The following is a 5,836-nucleotide window of genomic DNA, read 5'->3' as shown; positions in this document are numbered from 1 at the left end:
GTCATGTCTGGAACCTCTAGGCATTTTAAGGGCCTCCCAGACAAATGCTTCTGGAGGCTTCCTCAGCCAATCACTGAAGTGCTAGGAACTCTGGTGGGGCTACCTCCAGCCGAAATCCCACTGCATGTGTAAGCTACTTCCTGACCTTGGGTGACAGGAGACTGGCACCTAAAGAGATACCAGCTCATCCAGGGCAGCAGCAGTAGCCCCATTTGCCTGGGGCAAGACTGTATTTGGAAGTTAGCCAGTGCTCATGACACTCCCTTATCGCCTTGCTGTAAACCTTCAGCATTATTCTTTATTGCCAACGAATTGGAGTCTGAACGTCTTAGCACAGCACACATGGCCTTTTTACAACCTACTTTACTAGCCTTGTTTTTTATCTGACACACACTCTCCCTTCTCTCCTTTCACACTGCACCCTTCACTCTCCAGGACCTGCCACGTTCTCCCGTGATCTGAGCCTCAGCACTGCTCCCTCCACATAGAACACAAGTCTCCCTTCTGTGCCTTGTGGACCCCTACTTATTCTTCAATACACAAATGTGCCCTCTTCTCTGGAACCTTCCCTGGTCCCCAAGTGATATTTCCTCTCATGCATCACATAGTCAAGTACTCAAACATCCTATATAATAAAAGGCTAATATGCAAATCAACCAAACGGTGGAATGACTGGTCACTATGATGCGCACTGACCACCAGGGGGCAGATGCTCAACACAGGAGCTGCCCCTGGTGGTCAGTGCGCTCCCATGGGGGGAGCACCATTCAGCCAGAGGCCGGGCTCACAGCTGGCGAGCACAGCGGCAGTGGCAGGAGCCTCTCCCACGGCAGGGCTAAGGATGTCCAACTGCCAGCTTAGGGGACTGGGCCTAAGCTGTCAGTTAGACATCCCCCAAGGGCTCACAGACTGCAAGAGGGCACAGGCCAGGCTGAGGGACCCCCCCCCGCCACAGTGCACAAATTTCATGCACCAGGCCTCTAATCTATTATATTAATGGATATACTGGGCTTTTATTATGCATGCATGTATGCCTTCCCTATTAGACCCTAATTTCTCAAGGAGGCAGTTATTGTAGTAATGACAATAATGACACTAACTCAGTGGTCAGCAAACCACAGCTCGAGAGCCACATGCGGCTCTTTGGCCCCTTGAGTGTGGCTCTTCCACAAAATACCATGTGCAGGCGCACACGTACAGTGCGATTGAAACTTTGTGGCCCGTGCGCAGAAGTCGGTTTTTGGCCTGGGCAAGTCTATTTTGAAGAAGTGGCGTTAGAAGAAGTGGGGGGTGTCGGTGGGTCGGGTGACGGGAGACGCGGCACAGGGGGCCGCAGGATACGCAGCGCTGGGGAGGCGCGCTCGATTCATGCACGAGTTGAGTGAGCTAGTCAGCCAGCAGTCTCATTGTGCAGTGGGTAGTGCCAGTCGCGTCCACAAATCACGCGCGGGTGACAAAAGATAGACGAAACAAGTATACAAGACGAGTGTGGATGGGAGAGTTGGAAGGGGTCGACCTCAGCGAACGTACCTCAATCAGATTGAAGACCTTTTTAAAGCCAGCTTAGGAGTACCCTGATTAAGTTAATAACAATGTACCTACCTATATAGTTTAAGTTTAAAAAATTTGGCTCTCAAAAGAAATTTCAGTCGTTGTACTGTTGATATTTGGTTCTGTTGACTAATGAGTTTGCCGACCACTGCACTAACTAGCTGTACCTGGGGTGGCATATGGCTTGGTAGAACAGCCTCATGGTTATTAGTAAAGCACCACTGTACCTACTCATCAGGTGTCAGGTTCTCCCCAATATCTCACCTTGCTTATGCTAGTGTCCTCATTTCCTATCTTGGAGCCTCTAAGTCCTTACTTAGATAATCCCCACCTGTTTCTGAGGTTTGATCAACTTTGCAGTTGTCACTTCTTTCCTTGCCAATCATTCTCCTTTTTCTCCATGCTGTTGAAGTTGCCATTTTGCTCTCATGGCCAATTTGATCTCTCATCCAATGTTCGATTGCCATTTCTATATCTCTTAGACTTCCAACACACAATTCTGCCATTTTAATTGCTTACAACTTTTAAACCTTTGATTAATTAAAATCTAGAAATGCATACAATTCTTTAAGAATTACTACTAGCTATGATATACTGATATCAAAATTTTAATCATTTCCAATGTGATCATTGATTCTTGAATGTTATTGGCTAAGATGGTCACACCCAGCTGGTCCTTAGAGAGACAACCTAAATGTCATGGAACCAGGAAGGTATTGCAATCAGTAACAGATTTCATATATAGAGATATAGATATGGCCTGCAAGTGTCATGTTGACACAGAGTCCTCACAATGGGTGAACCTCCACCTGAGCTCTATATGCACATTAGCAGCTGAACCTCAAGATCAGTTCTGAGGAAGCCATCAGACCACAAAGTCAGAGAGGCTGTCTGAACACTCTGCCCGCTCCCTTTACCCCAGAGCTCAACATGATGTTTCTTTAATAGGTCATTCCCTATAAATGTTTGGAGAATTAATGACTGAATAGATGAACAGATGGAAGTCCCATCAGTGTCATCAAGCCATCCCCACCCCAGAACTGAGGGAAATAGAGCTTCCCCGGGATGTAGGATGGTCGTGATGGTGATGATGGTAGGTTGATAGGATCATGGTGTGAGAGTTTCTGGATAACCCAACCCTTCCCAGACCCTGAAGAGATGCGGGTCTAAAGCAGGTGCTCAAGCACATCTACTGAGATATGGGGAGGTGAAACTAGAAATTCTATTTATAATTTGTTAAGAATAAGAACTTGATCTGAATCCTGAAAATGGACATGAAAAACAAGTCAAGGTTCTCCAAGGGCTCAAAGCTCTGGGGCTGCCGGCCATGTGGACCCAAACTGGGAGAGCAGACTTATCAGAAGACTCAAATTTAACCCAACAAACCCACACACGGGAATGCACATGCTTTCCTGTAAAGTATCTATTAATAAACATATTCACGTGTGTGAGAGAAGAAATATGCCCCCTCAAGGGATAACTGTTTCTCTGTTACATAGAAATAAATGATCACTTCTAAAAATTCATCACCTAGTGGTGAGTTTAAGAGTTTAATGATTATTTTATATTTCCTATCACAGTTAACTTTTTTCTTATGAGATGGAATTACATCCAATACACATTGTTAGCTTTCAGCTGGCATCTACAGAGTCAACAGTTGGAATTGGCAGGAGTCGCGGAAGCCTGGTACTAGAAAAGAAAATGAACAAAAGAGAAAGGGGGAAATAATGTCACAGCTTTTGTTTGTTTATTTGTCTTTCAATTATAATTTAATTTCAATATTATTTTGTAATAGTTTCAGGTGTACAGCATAGTGGTTAGACAATCATTTACTTTACAAAGTGATCCCCCAATATTTCCGGTACCCATCTGGAACCAAACATAGTTATTGAAATATTATTGATTATATTCCCTATCACAATAGTTATGGGGGTGGAAAGTTGCAGCCTTTAAAACCTGAAGAATTGTACATTCTCCTCCTGGTCAGTTTCTCCTTTGGGAAGCCTGGCTGGCAGGGCTGGCAGGGCTGGCAGGGCCTATTACTGACTGTGACCAGCAGAGGGCGACTTCTTCTTGTTTAAGGTGGAAAGTCCAGCACCAGGAACTGCTTTTCCCAGAAAATGCAGGTTTAAAGGAAGCTTGCCTGAGCAGAGACCTTCCTTCCAACGACTGCAAAAAAGTCTCCTCTTAGCCTTTGCCGCTGTTCACCCTTACACATTTATGGTTCAGCTCCTGCTGGAGTTCACTGAGGTTTGGGCGTGGGACTGGGTATGAAGACAGCAAGCTGAATGGGCCCAGCTGTGCCCTGAGGGAGCTGTCCGTGGGCAGGGCAAGGGGAGCCCAGGGGCCGTCAGACAGCCGGGGAGTGTGGGCGGAGCATCCTGATAGCATGGCATCCATCCCCTCCATGGGTGAGCCATGCTTAGGGCAAGACCCCAGGACTCCACTCCTCCCACGCCCCCAAGGCATCCCTCCTCCCACCCTTTCCCCCAGATGTCTGCTTTTTCCTGACATTGGAAGTCCTCAGTGTCCTCGCTGCCACCAGCAGCTGGGTAAACAGAGCCAGCAGGTGGAGTCTTGGCTACCCTTTCTTCTTCCTTCCTCCTGTCCTGTAGCTCTCTTCTTCACTGGGAGGGTGTTCGCCATGATTCTACTTCCCTTCCTGGGTCACCTGAAGCAGGTTGGGTGCCACACATGGCTGTCACCCATCCAGAACACAGCCTGGTGCAGGCAGTTTGGCCATTAGACTTACGTGTGAGTCCACAGGCTCCCTGGCTCTCTGTGTCCTTAGTGTCCCTGAGACCCTGCCTCTGCTGGCTGCCCGAGCTGAAGGTCTCCCCTCTTTTCATGTTGTCACTCTTTGAACATGTCCTAGTGCAATCACACAGCCTGGTGGTTCAAGGCGGGCATTAATATCCTGGGGAGCAACTGGCCCTCATCTTCCCTCTGAGCAGAACGTCAGCACTCGCAGGCTGGTTAATTGGGACCATCTGCCCTGCGTGCCTGTGAGGCTCCAGCTGCTTTCTCTCCTTGGAGAGCCTGTCCCTAAGTGGCTGTCTTGCTCCTTCAGCCTGGTGATGTAGCACAGGGCCAGCAAGCACAGGCCGGACACCAGCACCCCCTGCCCACTGGAGGGCCAGCCCTACTCATCCTGAAGGTGTGACCGGACAGCTGAGACTATTGCCACCAAAGAGGTTAACGAACCTCCTTGGATCAATGGTTCTAAGTGGTGTGATTGGACCTAGGCCTTTCTTGGCTTCAGATCCTGAGTTTGCCTCTCCATACTTACTGTTCTATCTCTGCTGGGTTATTCAATATTTTAGGTTGGCTTATCCTCTTTATTTTCTTTTTTTTAAAAAAGGAAGAGTGGAAGAAAATAGGAAATACCAAGGTTGTTATGAAGCCAGGAATCTAAAAATAGCTTCCATAAAGAGCAGCAGACTCGATTGTGGTTTCTCTTTATCTTGAAAAGGCAGCAACTAATGACCAAAACAGATGTGCTTTATCCAGGCCGGTAACAAGCCACCAGGCGGGCTGGTACACAGCCTCCTGCCGGACAGTGCTCCTGCCTCCTGCCGGCCAGGGAGGCTGTGCCAGCGCCACTTGCAGTCACAAGGAAGGAGGGGCGGGGTCACTGCAGCCTCCTGGGCTCCACCGGGGGCCCAGCTTCCCCAGAGTCAGCAGAGAGGGACACCAGTGAGGATATTTTAAAGTACTGACCACAAATACTCCAGCTGATCCCCCAGGAAGCCAGTCATTGTGCACATCCCCCCTTAAGATCTTACAACAATAGGAAAAAATTCCATGATATTGCTAGGTGCATTGACTGTGCTAAGTGCTTTACCTGCATCATTTTTGTTGAATCTTCACAACTCTGTAAGAGTCCTCATTTACAGCACGGAAACAGAGGCTCTAAGAAGTTAAGTAACTCCCTGAGATTTTCAAGGCTAGTGAGTGGCAGAAGCTGAATTTAAACCCAGATACGACTGTCTTTCAAATCTCTGTGCTCAGCTGTTTTAGCTGGAAAACGATGCTGCAGTCAAAATGAACGTGAACTTGGCCAAGCAGAAAGAATTTCATTTCCTAATCGGGAGGGTTATCAAGCCTCAAAGCTGCTCCTAAAAGAAGACTCAAAACCACCGGCAGAGACATGGTTTAGTCCCCTGGAAGAAGAAAGACCTTGGATGGTGTGTGCCCTTAAGCTGTGCGCCTGACCTCCCGACAAAGGTTTGAGTACCAGCTACATGCCAGGAACAGCCGTGAACAAGACCAAGCCCTGACTCTG

This window comes from Myotis myotis, unplaced genomic scaffold, assembly GCF_014108235.1.
Source record: "Myotis myotis isolate mMyoMyo1 unplaced genomic scaffold, mMyoMyo1.p scaffold_m19_p_3, whole genome shotgun sequence".
In the NCBI taxonomy this organism is placed as follows: domain Eukaryota; kingdom Metazoa; phylum Chordata; class Mammalia; order Chiroptera; family Vespertilionidae; genus Myotis; species Myotis myotis.
This window is presented reverse-complemented; position numbering follows the sequence as displayed.